We start from the raw sequence: 23,441 nt of genomic DNA, 5'->3' as shown, positions 1-23,441 counted from the left end.
CGCGGTGCGGTGCGGTGCTGTGCAGAGGCCGCGTCCGGGACCGCGTGCCCCTACTTGAGCACGTTCAGGTCTGCGGGCTCCAAAGATCCCAGTCTCCCCATGAAGGGCTGAGGGTGGAGACTTCTGGAGGGGGGGCGCCGGGCACCGGGAAGGTGGGCGTGGTGCCCTGGAGCTGCCCCTAGGCCAGCTGGGTCCTGGGAGAAGAGGTGGGAGCAAAGCCAGGCCTAGGGCGGCACGGCCCTCTGGGCACCTTGCCGCTGACCCTGGGGCCGCCAGGTGTCATTCCTCCAAAATGTGTCTGGATTTTTCTGCAGTGTTCTGGTCTTCATTTAATTCTGGCATTTAGGTTACCCTGACTCTGATAAATGGGCTGGGCAGAGATTTCAATTATTTTTCTATTCTGAAATGGCTTAAGTGGGACAGGAATTATCTGTTTCTTGCAGGAAAATATTGGATCCAGGTCGAAAGAGCTAAGACGACCTGAGCTAACCTCTTCACTGTCCCTCTAGCTGGACTACAAATAGCATCTTTCTGTCCCCAAACAGCATCCTAATGGAGCAGTGTAAACCATTCTGGGGGCCACTGAGCCCCACACAAGGAACCCCCTTCTCTGTGGGAGGACAGAGTGACCATGTGGAAGCCCAGGGCGGTTTTGTTGTTGTGTTTCCTGACCAGTGACAGCAGAGTAAGCTCATAATCCCAGAGATCCCCGAAAACACGGTTCTTGCTGGCCAGGCTCTAGGGAGGAATTGCCAGACACCAGGGGTCTGCTGTGGAGGAGCCACCCAGGCCAGTCCCTGGCAGGGCCATCAGGGGTAAGCTCAGCGCTTCCGGGCAGAGGAGCCTCCACTGTCAGGAGGCGAGCAGTCTGGCAGACGTGTCCCAGGCTGACCAGGGAGCTGCACAGGCTCCCCAGCTGGGCAGCAAGGAGGCCAACTCTCAGTGCGCCATCACCATGCCCAGACCAGGGAGGCCCTGGGAGCCGGGATACAGACATGAACTTTTGCACAAAGTGAGATGACTGACTGCATCAAAACTGCAAGGGTCGCAAACACTTTTGTCTGTCAGTTTACCTGACCTTTGTGGGAAACCAGCAGGAACTAACATTGCTACCTTTTCTTCCATGCGGACCTCAGGTCAGTAGAGCTGAGTGACAGACCAGGTCTTCCCGTCCCAGAGCCCCTGTGCAGACCACTTGTGTCTGTGTACAACAGGAAACCAGGGAGGAGTATCTGCCCTATGTTCCCACTGCTTGTGCTGCAGGTCCACATCCGTAACTCAGCGAGTCCTCCCAGCAGCCAGGAAGCCAGCACTCTCAGCACCCTCCCACCTCCGCGCCTCCCTGCTTTCCTGCCTTCCTGTCTTGCTCTCTTCCTGCCACCTGCTTTCCTTTCTGCCTGGCTTTCCTCCTTCCTGCTTTCCTCTCTCCTTTCCTTCCTTCCTTCCTTCCTTCCTTCCTTCCTTCCTTCCTTCTCTCCTGCCCTCCTTCCTGTCTTCTTTCCTCCCTCCTGCCTGTTTGCCGTTCTTCCTCCCAGCTTTCCGCCCTCCTTCCCTCCCTCCCTGCCTGCCCGCCTTCCTTTCTTCCTGCCCTCCTGCCTTTCTTCCTGCCCTCCTGCTTTTCCTTCCTGCCTTCCTTCACCCCTTTCTGTCTCCCTTCTTGCCTTTCCTTCCTCCTTATTTTCCTCCTTTCTTCCTTCCATCCTTCCTTCCCGTTAGCAAACCCAGACCCAGAGCAATTGTGACTTCTGAGCTTGTGAGGAATCTAGGTTTCTCCAGGGAGTGCAATCTTGTGTCTGTCCTGCAGCCTGAGGGTCCCAAGGCTCACAAGTACCAAGTAGGGGGAAGGAGGAGTACAGGGTGAGAGGAAGGAAGCAGCAGGAGGCCGGCAAGTGTCCCCAGAGCACAGAGACCAGAGGAGGGGTCTGGAGGAAGCAAGCTTTGCCAGGAGTGAAGGAGCACATATTTGCAAATTTGGAAGTTTAGAGGACGTGGAATTGGAGGAGCAAAGGAGGAACAGGGTTACAAGCCTCCCTGCTCACAGTACGTCTTGGCCCGGTCACGGTCCACCCAGAACCTGGGCTCTGGCCCGTTCTGCTCACATCAAACTGCAGCAGCAGCACAATCACAGTCCTCCAACAGTCTGCACCACAAGATCCCACGAAGGCCTGAAAACGCCCTGTCTGCACGTCACCTGCACAGTGAGGCCACCCCACACTTCACAAGAAAGAGCAGCTAAGCGTAGAGTTTGGGAGCTTTTCAGGTTATTTTGTCTTTTTGTGTTTATCTTTTTTTTATTTTTGACCACCAGAAAGAGATGCATTCTGTAATGTCCCACAGAGGCAGGTCACAGTCCTGTGCACCCTCATCTTGGAAGAGGAGTCAACAAGAGTCCTTCGTACTTGGTATCAAGCTAAGAGCACTAGAAAGGAATAACGGGAGTCCTTTCCTTCTAGTGTACTCACCACACTCCCTCTGGACGATTTTATGTCTCTCCAGGAAGGACAGTCAGACCTCTTCGCCCAAGCTTGGGGTGCTCAAGGGGAAGTTCACCCAGGTCTGGCAGGGAGGGCCCCTGCCAGTGTTGAAGTCATGCCATCCTTGTTGCTGCCTTGGCGCTGTGCTCAGGTGCACTCCTCTTTCTATGTGAGCTGCACGTCTGGTTCTCATAAAGCTGCTCTTCCACAACCTTCTCCCCTCTTATCCACTGACTGCCTACCTATGCTCTGGGTCCCCAGTCCGCATGTACACCACAGTGCCTGCTCACGCTCCTCCGTGTGGCCCTTGCTTCCAGCTCCACTCCACTTGCCTGCCTGTCTGATGCTCTGTGGCCTGTGGCCCCCTGCAGCCAAGGACCCCTTGGTGACTACAGTGACCAGCAGGGACCAGCTCTCCCACACAGTGGCCAGGGTGGCCTTCCCGGTGTTCATTTCAAGGTGGGCACATGAGCCCATTCAAGCCAAGGAGATGAACACACATTTTTAGGGTAGAATTTTCCTTCTTTGGGAGCAGCTACTACAAAGCGGTGCTTTGTCACCCACAATAAGCATGTCTGACATCCCAGATCCTCACTGTTGCTAACCACCATCTTTTCACCCTGGGGACAGATGCCCCTAAGTGAAGCAAACTAGGACCTGCCTGGGTGTTCACCCCAGCTCCAGCCCTGCTCCAAACCTAACTTTTTCTGGATCTTTCCATTACCTGAGTGATTAGATTCTCTACCATCACCACGTTGTTTAAGCTACTTTGACTTGGTTTCTTATACTTGCACAAATTCTACTGATTATCTTATTGTATTAGTTCATTAAATATCCAAATTCTTACAGACACATGGATTTTGCTGTTTGGACGTTTCACAGAAATATAAATACAGTGAGTGGTCCTCCTCTAGAAAGATACAAACTGTTTATGGGAAAAACAAAACTTTCCCTCACATCAAGAAGACACCAGGGTTCCAGTTATCTCGTTCTTATGTTCGCAACTATCGCAACAGGCCTTTCTCAGAAAGTTCATCTCCGCATCTGCAGGCAGGGCTAGGCGCTGCTTTTCCCAATGGAACTCTCTCCACCTTTGGCTGATTTCAGGCTGAGCAGCTTCGCTTTGTTCTTGTTTGCCATTGTGACTGCGATGAGGATACGTGTCTGAATTTACCAAAAATGCTGAGATCCAGTGCCGCTGTTCATTCTGTCACTACACACTCTCTCCCCAAACCCAGCAACGCAATTTGTGAAAGATGTCGGGCTTCTTTATTACAAAATTCCCATCTGCAAAAAATAAAAATAATGCTGAATGACACTGGGTAGAAGTAGACACCACCTGTTTGAATCAACAAGCAGTGTCTCTTTCCAGACTCTTACGGATCAGTTCCCCAGTGCACAGAGGGCAAGTGCTGTCTGCAGCTCTCACTACTCACAAGAGCTTCTAGGACCCAGAGTGGCCACGCCACCCCAAGTCAAGACCTGGACGTCCTGGCATCTCCGAGAACCAGAACCGGAGGATTGCATGTGTCGGTACTGCCTTGCAATGCTGCATAACTGCTTGACATGAAAGCTAGTCCTCGGGTTCAGTGCAAATGCAGCTCAGTGAGACTCAGAGATTCCAGAACAAGGGCTGCTTCTGGACTGCTCAGGTCTTGCTCTAGGGCCCACAAAGATGACATGTCTGAGAAGACGGGACAGTGAGACAGAGCAGAGGGCCAAGCTGAGCCAGAGCAGCACCCACGTTGAGGCAAGTTAAAGAGACTAACCACTTGGCAGCACTGGTGTCACTTAGGCCCACAGGAGATGGTGTGGAGGTGGGCAGGTCCATGGTGCCAAATGTCCCTTCCACACTTCCGATCCTACATCTCCAAAGTTCTGACCTCTGAAAGTCGTATATGAAATCTAACAAGACCACATTTAGCTATTTCACCTGTGACAAAGAGACCAAAAACATACTGAAGGAAAGATATCTTCTTTAATAAATGGTGCTGGGAAAACCAGCTATCCACATTCAGTAGAATGAGTTTAGACCTATATCTCTCACCACATACCAAACTAAAATAAAAATGAAGCAAGAGCTAAAGTTAAAATAGAAATGCTTAACCTGCTTGAAGATAAAATAGGTAAAATTCTTAAAGTCATAGGGATAGGCAAGGACTTTCTGAACAGGACACCAGTTGCACAGAAAATAGTACTGAGAATTAACAAATGGATCACGTCAAATTACAAAGCTTCTGCATAGCAAAAGAAACACCAGAAGAGTGAAAAGACAACCAACAGAATAGGAAAAAAATTTGCCAGCTATTCCTCAAAGCACTAATATCTAGGATATATAAAAAACTCAAAAAAATTAGACTCCCAAAATAAAAGACCCAATCAAAAAATGGGCAAGTGAAATGAATAGATGCTTCACAGAAGAAGTACAAATGGCCAATAAATACACAAAGAAACATTCAACATCATTGGCCATTTAGAGAAATGCAAGTTAAAACAACATTGAGGTTCCATCTTACCCCAGAAAGAATGACTAGAAAGAATTGCCAAGATTTCATCAAGAAATCAAAGAATAACCAATACTGGCAAAGCTTTGAGGGAAAAGAAATTGTTCTTCATTGTTGGTGGAAATGTAAACTAGTAAAATTACTATGGGAATCAGTAAGGAGATTCCTTAAAAACTAAAACTAGAAATTCTATTGACCCCTCTATTCACCTTCTAGCTATCTTCCCAAAAGAGTTAAAGACATCATATTACAGTGATGCATGCACACCCATGTTTACAACAGCGTAATTTATAACAGCTAAATCTTGAAAATAGTCTACATATTCATCAATAGATGAATAGAATACAGAAAATAGAATACTACATTGCCATAAAGAGAGACCAGCTTGAGGCATTTTTAGGTAAATGCATGCACCTCAAGACTATAATCTTAAGTGAAATAAATCAGACACACAACCTTAAATATCACACGGCTTCTATTATATGAGAAACCCAAATTATAAATAAAGAGTAAAATTAAATATAGATAACAGTGAGTAGGGAGCTAGATCTTTGTCAAATGGGAAAGGGATAAAGAGATGGGGGGAGGGGAAAGAGAGGGGATAAGAACGGGGGTGAAGACGTCTTCTGTACACGGACCATCTCCACATGAGGAATGTGTACATCATCTATTGCAAACGTGTGCTAATAAAAAAAGAAATTTTAGTACATGAGACAGTCTAACTTGTAACCTGCTTATTTCTGGAAGAAACTTAAAAGAACAGTCAAAAGAATTATGAGATTTTAAATAAAGGTTTTATTTCAAAGAAGTCAATGACTGGGGAGTAAACACAGGACAGATTTAATAAGAGTTCACTTACGGGGCTCTTCCTTTTCAGTGCACGGCTTCTTTGCATGTGAAGAGGAAGGAAATGAGGGGAGAGTCTGTCCAGTGGAACCTGTTTCTTTAAAATACCCAAGGTGGTCAGTAGAAGTCTTCAGTGTAATGATAGTAACCTGCTAACAAAAGTGAGGTGTGACTTTAGGCAGTAGAGAAAAATACCCTTCTTCAGTCTCCAAAACAAGTGGTCAGTGATGGTAAATTTTGCCTGTTGCCATTTGCTTTTATTTATTTTCTATTTTTAGACACTTTTAACTTGAGAGTTTTAGCCATGAATGTTTTTACTATTGCTCTTGTATGAAACAATGTGACTAATGCCAACAAAAGTAAAGCACTCCAGATCTCCATGGGTCACATCTGTTTTTATTCAAATCTTCATGGAGAAAACCCCTCAGGATCTTAGCTTTTCAACTCCGCCATCACACGCCATTGCTGAATTCCTGCATCTCTTTCTTCAGCAGAGTCATGTGAATCTGCAGAATACCCACAGTCTTTGCCTTTACTTCCTACTTATGCATTACCATTACACACTTACATATTACCGTTCACTGACACATTATTTCCTCATCAGCACAAATAATCTAATATACACGAAAAACAGGTGCTATTCTCTGAAAACTTACATAGCCATGAAAATCTCCCCCACATGTGGAAAGGCTTTGCCAGGCATGTTACTTTTTGGTGTGTTAATTTTTAGTTTTTTCTTAAGCTCTTTTAGTTGCATTCGGATAAGCTATGGAAGAAAAGGAGCACTTATGAAAAATAGCTCAACAAACATGAAAATCATTCAAAACCTGCTTATTTCTTTTCTAAACTGTGTCACTATCCAATTCAACATGCCTTCTAGTAATAAGATTTAAATTCAGCAAAAAAAAGGAAACCTCAATAATAGAATTAATGTAAATCCCTTCTCAAAAATGAAGGGAAGCAGCTGATACTGACATCCCTGGTGACAGTGGGCACCCCCTTGTGTTACTTTCACAACATTTCCTGTCTAGGAAAAACATGCAATTGCCAACATTCAATTTTCATCAAGCAATTATCAAGAATTATTATATTGTATAAATAGAAGTACCACTACTAAGAACAAAACATTATAAATAAATATCTTTTGTTCCGAAGACTATCAATATCCAGTGTGACATGAAAATCACAAGTTGTTTCCTGGTAAACTCTAGGTTAGGCTGGGACTGTGATCCACGGAGCAGCTGCAAGTGCCCTGGGCGAAAGCAAGTGTCTTCAGGACAAACAGTGAGGAAAGCAGTGCAGGTAATAGACAAAGCTAGAATTATAAAGAGGTTTACAGCAGAACCATTCATCATAGCCAAAAAGTAACAATAAAGGCACAGAATAAAGCATTCTCTGTCCATAGAGAAGAATATCACCCAGTCATTAAAAATTACGAGAATAATCTGTTTTTAAATGTTATGCTATAATATGCAAACTGGATTGCAGTCGTGTTAGAATATGCATGCTTTTGCACAAAAACCAGCAGGAAATAAAAATAAGTCATCTTCAACTCAAAGATCATCTGTATATCCATTTTCCCAAACTGAATCTATTAACTTCTTAATGCCTGCTCTGAAGTAGAAGGCATCTGCCACTGGAATGGCAGAGTTCCAGGACCACAACCCACCCTGCAGCTCAGACCCTGCACACAAGGTGCTCCTTGGTATACCCTGTGGCAGAGTACTATGGAGTCCGGTTGTTAATGCTTTAGAAGAATATATAATTGCAGGGGAAAGTATTGGCGGCATATGGTGAAAGGTGGAATAGAAGTATCCAGGCCTGACTCGGGAAGATAGGTGATTCAGACACAGACAAACTCATCATTAGAATGTACACACAACTGTTTCCCTCGCTGGCACAATGGCAGGTGAATTTACTTTCTTCTGTGCACTACTCCCTAGTTTCCAGATCTTTTCTAATAACTATATTTCAACTCTGTAACAATGTTATAAATGATATTAGTAAGGCTGAAAAGCTTCCTCTCAGCAATCTGCCAACATAATCAACCTCTTGTCTCTCCTAACCAGGATGTGTCTGGGCTGGACTCCCTCAGACTGGAATTGTTTTTGCCTTGCTAGTCCAGCTCCTCTGTTGGGAATGTAAGGTCCTACTGACTTGATTCCAACACCATTAACCTCAGGTTCCTCTTTTGGGAGGAAGGGGAAGAAACATTCATTTATTAAGTACCTTTTCAACTTCCCACCAGATAAGAATAAATTACAAATCTTCATATGTCTAGAGATCACAATATAATTCCAGTTATTATTTTAATGTTCTAGAGCTTCTCCACTGTAAGGCGTGTTTCAGGTGTTCTATTGTAAAATATTTACTTTTCTGTTCTCTTCCACCTAGGATCAAAATGCTCCCTCTAGAATCTTACATCACCTCTGCACCCTGCATGACGAATTGCCTTCGTAAAAACTAAGTTGAAGCTTCCAGATTATTTGCATGTGCATTATTTTGCATTTTAATGGAAAATAATGCCTTACTGAAAAATTAATATAGCACATTGGAATTCCAGGCGCCAAGGCAAGTTATAGTGGCAGCTATGTTTGAGGAAGAAGCTTTTAATCTAGTTGATATGAGAAGTAAACATTGCTTAATGGCGCATAACTAAATACCTGTGAAAAACAGAGAGGCTTTAGTAGAAATGCTTTAAAATGTTCAGCTTCTCTTGACAGGCGATGCTCCTGTTTGCTCGGAAACCTGAGCAGACTCAGCACACAGAGCTTTGCTGCCCTCTCCTGACCTTGGGCGGTTCTACCTCAGCTGCTGATTCCCAGCCTTCAGGCAAGACCCGGGCTCTGGCTACTCAGGAGAGCACCTCTCCAGGAGGAACATGAGAACTCTATTTTAGCCTTCAGAAACACAGGGAACCAAATAGAATTGTTCTGTCTTCCTGGCAAGTGTGGGGCCTAATCAGCCACAAGACATGATTGCTCAGCACGTCACCGCCTAAGACGAGGACAGGTGGAATTTTGGGGGTTGCTGAAGGTGCTATTTGAAGTATTCCATAGCTGTTTCTAGTGTCAGATTTCACCAGTGGAAACAGGTACTCTGGGGCTTGCCTTTCCATGACAATTTGAGAATTTTGAGAGGCCGGGCCAAGAAATTGGCAAAAACATACAGAATGTATTGATGTTGTCAAAGAAAGGCCTGAATAAATCCACCTGACCATTCCTAAGATCTCTAGCAAGCATCCTAACAAGAGAGGACGCTTAGTCTCACACTTCCGAGGTGAAAGGACAATGCCTACTATAACCGATGGAGCAGCAAAGCCAGAGATGTTTTGTTTTTGTTTTTGAGATTCAATCAGCAAACATTTGTTGTGCCTAATTTGTATCAGGCCCTGGCTTAGACATGCTTGTATACATTATTGCAAAGGTTTATTATTATAAACATTATTAAAACCTTGTTTGTAAAGGTTATTGAGAAATCAGGACACAGTGAAGTAAGCTCTGCCAATGAGCAGGGTTAGGTTTCTGCTTTTTCCTTATCCCACCACTTACAGTCAGCACTTTACAGATGCTTCAGGCACAGGATTATGCGAGCCCCCAGGGGCCTGCTGGAGATTCTCCTTCTGTAGAGCTGGAGTTCTTGTTGACCACGTGGCCCCCAAACATTTACCAGCTCGGAGACCATCGTCCCTGCCCTAAGTCACACTGGAAATCTGCCTGCCGATGCCAGGTGGATTGTGGGAAGCCATGATGGGGAGGGGAGTCATCCCAGGAGCTCAGGGCAGGACCTCGCTGTCCCTCACACAGGCAGTGTGGCTCTTCTTCCTCCCCACAGATCCAAAAGGGGCTCCGCACTGCCTTCCTTGGGGAGGCTGGCCCCCAACATCCATCCAAGTGGGTCTGCTTGGCTTGCAGTCAGTTGGAAAAGCAAGAGCAGCTACTGGGGGCTGTTGCGCAGGTTTCTCCTCAACATGGCTCTGTCCTCCTCTGGAGCCACAGATAGGCACAAGCCCTGGGGCTATGGAGCCTCTTCCTGCCACTACACCAAAGCTGTGCTGGGTGTGGCAGGGCAGAGGCTGGAAATAACCTGAGGTCTTGATTCACCTCCAGTAAATCCGTGAACTCTGAGGCCCATGCCACACTGGACCGTGTCCTAGGACAGAATTCGCTCTTGTTCCTAAACCAGTCTGGGTCCAGAATTCACCCTAAGGGGCCCAGCCCTCTCTCCATGTGCCCAGGCCTCATCCTGTTCACCCTGAGAGCTCAGTTGAGGGAGTACAGAGCTTGCCACAGATGAGCAACTCCCTCCAGGCCATCACGTAGCTGCTGCTCTGACGTCCCCAGTGCCCACATCCCTTGCTGTGGTCTCTGTAGGGACTGGAAGAATCCCTGGACTTGGGGCTCAGCAGGAGAGCACAGACCTAGGATTCAAACAGCCCTGGGTTCCATCCCCAGAACCAAATCATCCCTGTCAGCAGCATCATCATCTCAGCTCCTAGCTCCAGCTTCCGGAGTCCCTGGAAGAGCTCTGTGGGCTCAGGGCCCACCATGGAGCAGTGAGCACCATTCTGACAGACCACGCCATGCAACCACTAGCACGGCCACCTGTCCTTCCTGTTACAGAGCTTTGAGAACATTCTTAGCAGCTGGCACCATCACAGCCCAGCCTTTTCAAACAAAAGCTAAAGAGAAAAAGAAGTCTACTTTTTAAAACACTAAATCAAAATGTTTTATTGTATTGGGCAAGGTGCTGTATCAAATTTCCCATGCCCAACTATGTCACTCAGACTGAGTCAGTCTATGTGGCATTTGGTGCCGATCTCAGAAAGGGGTCCCTCCGGGCAGAGACCCCAATGCTTGGCTTGGTGCCTACAAAAGTTATAAAAAGCCTCCTTCCTCCTGGGAGACAGCCCCACCCCAGCTAGTACAGTAGGGGAAGTCTTGGCCTTGGCTCCCACTGCCTCGAACACAGCCAAATGCACAGGTAGCCACAGTTGGTCATAAGGAATCGCCTGAAGTTATGTTAAACAAGTGAAGGTTTAGCATCAGCATTCAAAAGCAGGAACTCAGGAAAAGTTAAACAATGGCCCTTTGGTCCCTGGAAGGTGCTGGTTGGAAACCTGTGGCCCAAATAACAAGCTGAGGAATGGGGTATTTAGCAGCAGGAACACTGTGCCAATTGCTGCTTAGGGCTTTTACTGGAGAAAGGGTCAGTTTGTTTATTTTAGGACAATGGACCAGGTTTGATATACCAATACAAATGGAAGCTGGCTCTATGAATCACTTAACAGATACTTTTGACCATCCAGCTGTCTGAGACAAGTTAACCAGTTCAGACACTGGGCCACAGCACCTGTCCCACTTGTTAGTACCATCAGAGCTCATCATTTCCAGGTACCATGGAACTGAACTTGCATGCAGTAGGGCTGAGGCTCTAAGGCCTGGTACCATGCCAGTCACAGACAGTGCTTGCCACCCAAGGACATCTGTGGAGTGGGCCTGTGGATGCTCATCCTCCAAGACTGAACTGGGCCCCTGACATCCTACACCCATTCATACAGCCCCAGGGTCGAAGATAAACAGGTTGACAAAACAGTCTCGAATTGGCCAGTGGAGAGGGTGCCGTGTGTTGGAAAGTTGCTGGGATTCTTGACTCAGTAAGATGTTGCTGTCTTCCACCATTATGGCTGAAATACAACAAGTCTTTCAGATGATAAGGGGTGGGAAGGGACTAGAGAGCCAGAAAGACTTTATCCTACAGCAGCTTGTAGCAAAGAGCCCGTGAGGCATTTCCCAGCTGTCCTAGCAGCTTCATGCTGGTGGGAGAGCAAAACAGCACAACCACTTGGGAAGACAGATTGGTGGTTTCTTATAAAACTGTAAAAAGTAAGCTCACCATAAGATTTAACAATAGTAACCCCCAGTTGGGTTTTATATTTATGTTCACAAAAAAATTCTACACATGAAAGCTTGTAGCATCTTTATTCCCAGGTGGCAAAATCTGGAAGCAGCCACACTAGGCTTCAACAGAGTGTATCTGTATGATAGAATATTTTAAAGGGAGCGATGAAGGCAGGGGAAAACATGAATATTACTAACTGTAAGAAGCTAGTCTGAAAATTCTGCTCTGTGCACAATTCCAACTCCATGACTTTCTGGCGAAGGCAACACTATAAAGAAAACAAAAGGGTTAGTGGTGGTCAGGAGCCTGGCGTGGGATGAACAGGTACAGCACAGAATGTCTGTCCATTTGCTCTCTTTCTGTTCTCTCCCACATGTGTGCATACATAATAGTCCTCTCTGGCCTGCAGCTTCACTTTCTAAGGTTTCAGTGAGATCAAACATGGTATATGGTCTTATTACTTTCTGTCACTGAGACACAACACCTGACACCCAAAGTTAAAGGAGGAGAGGTTGATCAAGGCTCATAGTGCTTTGAGGATTCAGTCCCTAAGTCAGCTGGCTACAAGGCAGGAAGGGCATGGTGGAAGGGTCTTCCCCACAGGAAAGCTGCTACAACTTTGTGGTCAGAGAGCAGAGAGGGTGGAGTTGCGGAGGGAGATGCACCCTCCCAGGTCTCACCCCAGTGAAACCCTCTAATGAGGCCCCACCTCCAACAGCACACTCAGCTGCTGAACTGTTTAGTTGATGTACCCTGACAGGTACAGTGCTCCCATGGCCCAGTCATCTTCCAAAAATGACAAAAGGGGGCCGGGAATTTAGCTCAGTGGTGCCGCGCCTGCCTCTTGAGCACAAGGTCCTGAGTTCATTCCCTAGTACAAAACAAAACAAAAACTACTAGGAGAGTTTTAGGGGACATTCTAGATCTAAACCATAACAACCATGGTCTGAAAATACAGAGTGGAAAATTCCAGAAATAAACTATGTATAAGGTTATGTGCTATTTTGAGAGGCATGATGAAATCCCACACTGACCTATTGCAGCCCACCTGGGATCCCTGTGTCCAGTTTATATATATGCGTGTGTATATGTATCTCGGACACACCACCCTCCCTTTAGTCACTCGGCAGATCTCTCGGTCATCAGACTGAGTTAGTATGGCAGAGCTTGTGTTCAAGGCTCTCTTGGTTTAATTAATAATGGCCTCAAAGTGCCAGAATTATGATGCTGGCAGCTCTATTCTGGTTCATTTCTCTAACAGTCCTACTCTATTGTTAACTGCTGTGGTTAATCTCTTACTATGCGTAGTTTCTAAATCAAACTTCACATGGGTGTTCTGTACCATTTCCTTTTGACTGCAAACGTAGTTTCTAAATCAAACTTCACATGGGTGTTCTGTACCATTTCCTTTTGATTGCTTTGCAGTTCCCACTTGTATAAGTTAGGCATCCCTGCTCACAAGTTGTCCTCTTCTTCCATTACCCATAATTACTTTAGACCTGGCCTGGTGACCACAAAATCTCTTCGGTATTTAGTTTGAGTCTCACGTTTGTTTGTCTCTTCAGCTGTGTTTTTTATTTTCTGTTTTCCTTTGGAGTTTGGCTGGGTTTTTGTTTTGTTTTGTTTTGTTTTGTTTTGTTTTGTTTTGTTTTGTTTTGTTTTGTTTTGTTTTGTTTTGTTTGTTTTTTCCTACACCTTGTGGCTGGTTGAGTACATGTTGTACTGGGCAAAAGGCACTGAGATAAGTGGACTTGGGGCAAGGCCTGACATTTACCAGGCTAGGATCAGGTTGTGCTCATCATTTTCTGTGAGTGCCACAGGCCACAGTTCCTCTGAGAGAGGCTTCCTAAGTGGAGTCTGATGCTTGCAGCTCCTTCAGCAGTGTCCTATTTTGCAGAAGTCTTGTTGAGGTGGTGCTGCAGTATGGGTGAGGGAGAGCTACAATCCTGGGATTGGCCTAGTATTTCAGCGAGCTTGTGCCCCTGGGCTGTGACCTTCATGAGCGTCCCAAGAACTGAACAGGGTTCTGTGAGGTACAGGGAGGGCATGGAGAGGCCTCCCTGGGCTGATCCACACTTGGGCTCCAGCTGCCAGTTACTCACTCTTGCTCAACACTGACAAACATCAGGAAAATGTAAATCAAAACCACAGTGCAATATCTTCTCAGCTGTTAGGATGGCCAAATAAAACAAAGCAAGGCAGAAAATTGGTATTGGTAAAGCTGTGGAGAAATCTAAACTTTGTACATTGCTGGTGGGAATATAAAATAGGGCAGCCACTAGGGAGAGGAGTATAGAAGTTCCTCAGAAAGTTAAAAATAGAATTACTATGTGACCTAGAAATCTGACTTCTGGTATATAGCCCAAATAAAGGGAATCTTGAGGAGATAGTATCACACTCCACTGTCACTGTAGCATTATTTGCAATAGCCTCCACGTCCATCAGTGGAAGAACAGATTTAAAAAGTGACATATATAGATATAATATTATTCAACCCTAAAAAAGAAGGAAATCCTGTTTTATGTCCTTGACAGGATATTATGCCAAGTTAAATAAGCCAGTCAAAAAAGACAAATACTGCATGATTCCACTTATATGAGGTATTTAAATAGGCAAGCTCACTGAAAACAAAAACTGCATACCTAAGGCTATGGGGCACAGCCAAAGCAGGGCTTAGAATAGTTGTATCGGTAAGTGCCTACGTTAAAAAAGATCGCAAATCAATAACTTAATGTTATGCACTAAGAAATTAGGAGGAAAAGAGCACACAAAACACAAAACAAAGAGAAGACAGGAATAATAAAGTAATTTTAAAAGCTAAAGTGAAAATAAATGAAATAGAAAACAGAGAAGATAAATGAAATCATAAGTTTGCTCTTTGGAAAGATTTTAAGGCACATTGAACAAAACAAAACATAGACATCTCAAATTACTAAAATCGGTATGAAAGAGAGGGACCTGTCTGACCTTACAGAAAGGAAAGGAAAGTGGAAGGAAGAACTGTGCAACATAAATCAAAATATTGACAGCTTTGATGAAATGGGCAGGTTCCCACACAGACACAAGCTTCGAAAAGTGGCTCAAGAAGAAATGGCAATAACAAACCTGAATAGACCCAAAATGAGTAATTAGATCTAAGTAGTAATAAAAGACTTCCTACCCAGACTTATATGGTTTAATTGATGAAGTCTACCAAGTAGTTAACAAAAATAATTAATATTAGTCCACAAACTCTTCAAAAGGAAGAGGAAACACTTCCTAGTTCATCCTGTGAGAATGGAGAGACACAGATATCACAAGAAAAACTGTGAATATCAGCACAAAAATCCCTCCCTAAAATATTAGCAAGCCAAGCCCAGCAGCATAATAAAATCAAATGGTATTCATTCCAAGAATGCAAGTGTGGCTCAAAATATAAAAGTCAATCCGTGCAATGCAAGACATTGTGTTAACAGAACAAAAGAAAAAACTAACGATCATCTCAATAAATTCATAGAAAAATCCAATGCTCTTTGAAAAATCCAGTACTCTTTCACTATTAAAAAAAATACTCAACAATCTGGAAATAAGGTACTGAGAGTGCAGCTCTGTAGTTAGAGCCCTTGTCTAGCATTTTCGAGGCCCTGGGTTCAATTTGAAAAAAAAATACATATATGTGGACAGCTATGAAAAGCACACAGCTGACACTGTACTTAATGAAGCATGACTGCATGCTTTCTTCCAGAGACAGGAGGAACAAACAAGCATGTCTGTGCCCACCATTTCTATTCAGAGCTGTACTAGAGGTTCCAACTAGGGAAATTCGGAAAGGTAAAGAAATTAAAGGCATCTGTATAGGAAAGGAAAAATAACACTATCACTATTTATAAGTAATATGATTTTGTATATAGAAACCCTAACAGAGAAGCATTATTTTAATACCCCAAACTAGAATACAACACACATGTCCATATTACAGTAAATTAGATAAATATATTGTAGTATAGTTTTGTGTCATGTAGTGTAGTTTCATACCATATAGTATGAATTATGTAGGATGTATGTAGGATGCCATGTATGTAGGATGGTTTCATATATAGCAATAAAAATTGAATTTACTATTGCTACATCACAGGTGATTCTTACAATGTTGAGTAAATTATAAAGCTATTAAAAACAAAAATGTCCAGAAAACTTGAAAAATACAAGGTAATATATACAAATCAATTTTATTTCTAGAACTAGCAGTGAATAATTGAAAATTGAGAAAAGTTTCATTTATAATAACATCAAATAGAATAAAATTATTAGGAATAAATCTAACAAAAAATACAAAATAAACACTGACAACTACAAAATATTGTTGGAGGTTAAAGACATAAATAAATGGAAAGACACATGTGTGCACACATTAGACCTCACAAGGTTGTCAGTATAGCAGTCCTCTCTACATTTACTGATAGATTCATCCTAAGTCCTGTCAAAATCCCAGCCAGCTACATGGGAGGCTGAGGCAGGAGGATCACAAGTTTAGGGGCAGCCTGGGCCACTTAGCAGTCCCTCTCTCAAATAAAAAGGGTTCAAAGTACATCTCGGTGATAGAGTGCTCCTGGGTTTGATCTTCAGTGCAAAGGAGAGGAAGGAAAGAGGGAAAGAAGAGGAGGGGCCAGGAGGGAATCTCATCCAGTTCCCAAGGCCATATAATATATGATTCCCATTGCACGAGGGATCCAGTACCGGAAGCCTCACAGAGAAGGAGAGAAGATTACCAGTGGATCTGGGAAAGGAGGCAAAGGGGAGTTACAGGACTCCTTTTGGAGGTGAAGGAAATATTGTAAAAGTAGGCAGCATTTATGACTGCACTCCTCTGTGAATATTCTACAAACCTCTGCCCTGCAAAGCTTCAAAAGGTTGAATCTTATCATATATGAATTTGTTGGAAAATCTGTTATAAAAGTGAAAAGGATGTGGAAAGCAATATTAACTACCAACTATCAAAGGTAGAATAAACATTAAGGAAGTATTATCAGTTATTACTAGAGGTGCTGATGAAGATAAAATAGATAGATGAACAGATAGATGATAGATTGATATGGAAAATAGATATACTCCTTAATACCAGAACCTATTAAGTTGGCATTATAATACCCATTCTATAAGAAAGAAATTAAATATCAAAGAAATAAATTTGACCAAGGTCATTCAACTAGGAAGAGGTGGTCTCTTTATGTTTAGTTTTATGTTTTCTATATGTTGTCCCCAAGCACATATTTTTATGTTTTCTATACCAGTAAATTTATTTTCTTGATCTAGTATGTCTTGAGGTTCATATTAGCCTTTCCATCACATCAAATATGCTCCATAAAACATTTTCTAATTCTAGTTTGTTAAACAAAATGTGAAAGAAGCAGAAGAAAGTATTAACTTTGTGTAGTAAAACAGGGATAATTGGTTTCCAGTGTTTGTCATGTTCTGGAATGTTGGAATCTTGGCATATAGATCAATGACAGTGAAGATAATTTTATATTGCAAAATAACAAAACCACAGTATTTAAAGGGTCATGTTTTTCTTAGTTTTTGCACAATCTCGTAGGGTTGTTAAAATATTATTTGACAATAATGAAATAATGAAAATAATTAAATTAATATATTGCCATTATTAAGAGACTTGATCCTGAGCGTGATTCTGCTCTGGTCTAAGAGTAGCCTGGAAGTCTGTCTGATTTTGAATAGACCAGTCACCGAAGGCTTAGGTACTTCAGCCACTGCTAGTTACTAAGCACTTTCAAGAAGCACCCAGACATGGCTTTTCCTTCTAGCTGAAATGAAGTGACAGGAGCCAGGTTTGCCATGTCTAAGTGCATTTTCTGTTGCTGTGACAGAACACCTGAGATTGTGTAATTTGTAAAATAAAAAGGTTTATTTTAGCTCACAGTTCTGAAGGATTGGAAGCCCAAGACAAGGGGCTGCATCTGTTGAGGGCCTGCTGCATCTTCAACTCATGGTGGAACACAGAAGAGTCAGTGGGTGTGTGTCAAAGAGACAAGACACATGGCCAGGCTTGCTTTATACTCCTGCTCTCCTGAGAGCTAAATTAGTCCAGCGAGGGTGCATTGGTCCTTCTGAGTATGACCTGATGCCTCTTAAATGTCTTGACTCCCACCATGGCAGTCAATTTCAACATGAGTTTGGGAGGGGACAAACTATGCTCTAACCATAGCTTTCCTCCTGATTGAAATAACCAAAACCCAGACAAAACATGGGTTATAGTTAACTGCTGTGTCCACTTGAGTAAGAAATGCCCATCTGATTGGCTTGGCATAGCTCTGGGTGTGACTGACTGGATTTACTGAAGAGGGAAGATCCACCCTGGGATCTGTGAGTGGCACCAACCAATAAATAGGCTTGTAGCCTGAATGGATAAAAACAGGGAAAGAAGGAATGCTTGCTTCTGTTTCTTCAGAGGCGCTCCAGTCTTTGCCTTCACCTTGGTCATTTGTCTTCTTGCTTCCGGTGCAGACTTTGCAGCATTCCAGCTCAGACTCCAGCCTTTCAGCACACACCCTTCAGCTTCCTGATATGGTCTCACACGGGACTATGGCAAACTCCAGGCCTTCAGCTTTTAAGTAGATCCTCAGGACCTCCAGCATTGTACTGTTCCATACCTGACTCTGCAGGAAGCCATCGTAAGCCTACCTTGTAAATCCATATATACCTGATATTAAACCTGTTTCTCTACTGCGTAATGACTGATAAACATGTGAAGCAATGGTTTTCAAAACATGGGACTCCCAGCAGTAGAGAACAATGACACTGAGAGCTGGGAGCAAATGAAATGAGTCCTATGGTGGTCCCCCATCTTTCTGAAGAAAACTCCCATGCTGTGGCCATCTCCCTGAGCTGAGGAGCAGAACTAGGAGTCTGAAACTCAGACACTTAGGCTAATCAATTCATCAGCAGTAGGCAGAGCAAGAATCCGAGCAGCTTGAGGCAGAAGACCAGAGGAAAGACTGCTGCACAGAACACTCAGGTAATCTGCACAGATGTCCCTCAAATCTGAAACTGAGATTGCACATGTGTGAAAGGAAATGACTCAGAGCCAAATAAAGAACCTTAACAGCAACACTTGAAAGATCATATTTTTTCAAGAAATTTAAGTCCAAACACAAAGCTCAAAATATGTAAAATATTTACAAGAATACAAAATTATCTAGAACCCAACAAGGTAATATTCACAATTCATGTTATCCAACTGAAGAATTATCAGACATTCAAAGGAGGAAAAATTAATCAAAACTGAGGCAGAAATGACAAAGGAATTACAAGTAGCCAAAAAATATTAAAATGTATTGTAACTGTGAGCCATCTGTCAAGAAAGTAGAGGTAAATACAAGCATGTTAACTAGAAACACGGGCAACCTGGGGGAGTGAATATTCAACTTCTAGAAATGAGAACTAAAATGATTCAAATGAGAAATACACTGGGTGAAATTAATGGCCAATTAATGGGTGAAATAGACACTGCAGAAGAAACTAGTAAATTTTAAAACAGCTATAGAACTAACTAAAATGGAACACAGAGAGAACTACAAACCAATCAGACACTGGTTAGCTGTAGGAGAATGTCAAGCCATGATATATGTACGAGTGGAGCTCCAAAAGAGAGGGAAGAGAGTAGGGGGAGCTAAAGACTTTTCAAAGAATTAATGGACAAAAATTTCTAAATTTGATGAGACAATAAATAACATACATCCAAGAAGCTCAATGAACTCTAGGTATAAAATGTATGAAGAAAACATCATAGTCAAATTGTGTAAGAACATACATATGAACATATGTGTACCTGAAAGACACCCAAGTAGTGAAGGTCTCTCAATCACTACTGGAGATCTCTTACAACAATGTAAGAATTTAATAACTGAACAAAAATTCAGTAGTCTCCAAACTGCTAATTCAGTGGATCCATATTTCTAATAGATGCTGTAAAGGAACGCAACACTTTTTATTTGCTAGGGCCACTGAAAAATAAAGCAGTGTTTTCAAGTTGTACTGAAAGGAGCACCCACTCCATCATCCTTGAGACATATGTCAAGGTCGAGGCTTAGAAGTAAGAATTTTTTCAGGGAGTTTGATGATTTATTTATAGTTTGGAATTTAACATAGTTTGGAATGTCACCCAGAAATCCATGAGTTAAAGACTTGATCCTCGCCTTTTGGCTCTCTGAGCAACGCAATGGCGGTGGGCAAGAACAAGCACCTAATGAAAGGCAGCAAAAAGGGAAGCCAAGAGGAAAGTGGTTGTCCATTCTCTTTAAAAAGACTGGTATGATGTGAGGTGCCAGCTATGTTCAACATAAGAAATATCGGAGAAACGCTGGTCACCAGGACTCAAGGAACCAAAATTGCATCTGATGGACTCAAAGGTCATGTGTTTGAAGTTAGCCTTGCTGGTCTGCAGAGCAATGAAGCACCTTTAGAAAATTCAAGCTAATTACTGAAGATGTTCAGGTCAAAAACCGCCTGCCTAACTTCCATGGTCAAATGTGTTCCATGGTCAAAAAATGGCAGACCATCATCGTAGCTCATGTTGATGTCAAGACTACTGATGGTTATTTGCTTTGTTTGTTCTGTGTTGGTTTTACAAAAAAAATAAAAAAAGGAGCAATCAGATACAGAAGACCTCACGCTCAGCACCAACAGGTCAGCCAAATCTGGAAGAAGATAAAAGAAATCACGACCCAAGAGGTGCAGACAAATGACTTGAAGGAAGTGGTCAATAAATTGATTCCAGACAGCCCTGGGAAAGACACAGAAAAGACTTGCTAATCTATTTATCCTCTTCAGGATGTCTTTGTCAGAAGAGTAAAAATGCTGGAGAAGCCCAAGTTTGAATTGGGAAAACTCATGAAGCTTCATGGTGAAGGTAACAGCTCTGGAAAAGCTACTGGAGATGAGACTGGAGCTAAAGTTGAACAAGCTGATGGATATGAACCACCAGTCCAAGAGTCTGTCTAAAATCAGATTTTTTAATAGTGATAAAGAAAATCCTATTTGTGATGAAAAAAAAAAAAAAGACTTGATGCTCAACCCAAGGAAGGACATTAGGCCCCTGGGGTATGCCCTTTTAGAGACTGTGGGACCTGGCCCTTCCTTATCCTGTCATTTTCTGGCTCTGAGGTAAGCAGTCCTGTTCTCCAGGTACTCCCCATGATTGTCATCAGCATCCCTGCCAAAGGCCTAAAAGCAATCGCTCTATCCGGTCATGGACCAGAAGCTTCAAAATTGTGAGCCAAAATAAACCTTTTCCCCTTCAAAGCTGATTCTCTCAGGTATTTGTTATATTATGAAAAAACTAACAGCATTTATTGAACAAAACTAGAGTCCCTACACTGAAAAGTATTTATAAGCAAAACTCATGATACCCACATATATAAATTATTCCAGTTATCATGGTTGCTAGAATGCAGGATTCTTAAATGTTGCAGTCGGGTTTATTATCCTGTGTTTGAGGCCTTAAAACAGAGCATGAATGAAGCAGTGGAACGAAGAATGAATGAGCGCTGGAGCTGTTTGCATCTACCTGGACATATGTCACCAAGTTCCCAGGACATGAGACCCTGAGAGAAGAATCAACAAGCGGGGCAAACTGCAAGTCTGGAAGACAGAGTCCTTAACCCCGACAACCGTGGGACCCTAAGAAGCACAGGTCTAGGGGATCTCATTCTTTCTCCCTTCCTCCCAGGGTAAAGTAACGCTAGAATAGAAAAGGAACCAGAGGTTGATGTGAGTTTCTGACATAAAGGTTTCTGGACAATTCTTCATCTCGGACCCTACCCTACTTTGCTATTGGTCATCTCTGTCTTGTCTCTCAACTCCTGCCTGGCTTAGACCTGTAGCTCCTTCCACTGATACTGGAGAATGTCCATTAATAAATATTTCTGTTTTCTGTTCATTTCCATTCCCTAACCCTAAGGAGGAATGCACATTTTACTTATGAGGCTGCCATGGATTTTGTAAAGATTCGATAAGAAATAATCAACTCCCTTGACAGTCACATATTCTTGTCCTAAACAGTGTGCTTCTTTTTTTCTTATCACACTGAGTTTGTGTGTGTGCACACAGGGATAAGGAAATATCCCTAGTTTCTGTAACTGATAAAAGTTCCCTCCCTCTTTGGAAAACCTCAGTGGAAATTCGGAGACCAGGGTGGTGGATAGTCTCCTGTTTTCAGTTTGCCATGGTGAGAGACAAAGTACACTGGACAATTAAGGGTACAACCTTATTCCGGTCACTGAACAGGGAAGATGCTTAGCAGTGTTAAAGGAACAACTTTGCAGATTAATTTTAGCAGAGCTTATTTGAGCAAAGAACAATCAATGGATCAGATGAGGGCAAAGAGCTCCGCCCCACAGGGTGGGACACAAAAACCAGAACCTGAGGACCCATCACAGCCAAGTGGTGGCTTTGCTCAGACATAAGCTCATCAGGTGACAGCCTGTTACTGGTTGGAGTTGGCTGCCCTGTACTGTGCTGTCCTCTTTTTTAGGTGTTCAGTGTGTACAAGTACTGAGTTAGGTTGCAGTTCCTCACCTGGGAACACAAAAAACTCAAAGGCAGCCTCAGGCCAATGTACTCCTGCTTATTTAACTTAACAATAGCTAGGGTTCAAACAAGGAAAAAGAAGGAAGCTTTACAGAAGTGAATAAATGCTACAGTCATGAGGAAGGGCGAAGTGACCTCACCCTTCTCAAAATTTGAGGGGCACAGGGTCTTTTGGAGTTAGCTACACTTCAGTACTAAATAGAGGAGGGATTTTTTTTTGTTAAACACCATTTCTTTCTGGGAGTATGGGACTCAAGTAAAGTTCAACACTGTGCAATCTCTGTTCAAGATGAACATCACTCTGCCGGGCATGGTGGTGCATGGACGCCTGTAATCCCAGCACTCAGGAGGCTGAGGCAGGAGGATCGCTGTGAGTTCAAGACCAGCCTGGGCTACATAGTGAGTTTCGGGTCAGTCTCAACTATATGGTGAGACCCTGTTTCAAAAAGCCAAAAAATTAAAAAAAATAAAAATAAAGATGAACATCACTTACTGCTGAGTCACTCGGAGGTACAAGGTCTGCTGGGTGGAACATGCAAGGTCTGAGGAAAGACACTGGCATTGTTCCTATAAAGCCACAAGAGCCATCTGTTGAGGGCGGTGGTAAAAGTCAACTATTTTAGGATATGGTAGATCAGGTATAGTAAAGGAGGAATGCTGAAATGAAAAGAGAAATATCTTATGAAAAGCTATATTAAAGGGTCAGGAAGTGAGCTCTGAGGATAAGTGTCCTGGGGAGTCCAGCAGCCTTGAACTGGAGGAGCCAGGAGGACTATAGCTTGCAGAGAATCCCTTCGTGTCTACAATGAGGTCCTTAGCTATCAAGAGGTCTGAAAAGTTTCAGGGAACAAATACAAGTGGTTGTGAGGACCCCCAAAGTCAAACTCATTCCCAGCACCCATCCAATGCACATCACACCACACAGACCTGGCTGGAGCTCTTAAGCAGGTAGTTCTTGAAGGTGTACAGTTGGTCACTTCTTGTCTACACTACTGGCCCCAGGACTTCATCAGACTTCTGCAGGGGAGCAGACAGCACCTGTCCAGGGAGAGGTCAGCCAGTGGGGCCTGCTCAAGGTTGTCTCAGGGCCGTGGGCTGGGCTGTTTGCAGAACCCAGGAAGCTTCTAAACAGTCA

At 43.4% G+C, this 23,441-nt stretch overlaps 1 pseudogene; it reads left to right on the top strand.

Annotated features, from left to right (window-relative positions):
* The first annotated feature begins 19,937 nt into the window (after positions 1 to 19,937).
* On the top strand, positions 19,938 to 20,719 carry LOC104872701 (annotated as a pseudogene).
* Positions 20,720 to 23,441: the final 2,722 nt, after the last annotated feature.

The sequence above is a fragment of the Fukomys damarensis genome, unplaced genomic scaffold, assembly GCF_012274545.1.
Source record: "Fukomys damarensis isolate Sample0158 unplaced genomic scaffold, DMR_v1.0_HiC HiC_scaffold_30, whole genome shotgun sequence".
In the NCBI taxonomy this organism is placed as follows: Eukaryota; Metazoa; Chordata; class Mammalia; order Rodentia; family Bathyergidae; genus Fukomys; species Fukomys damarensis.
Note: the sequence above shows the minus strand (reverse complement) of the source record. Positions and strands in the feature narration are given on the sequence as shown.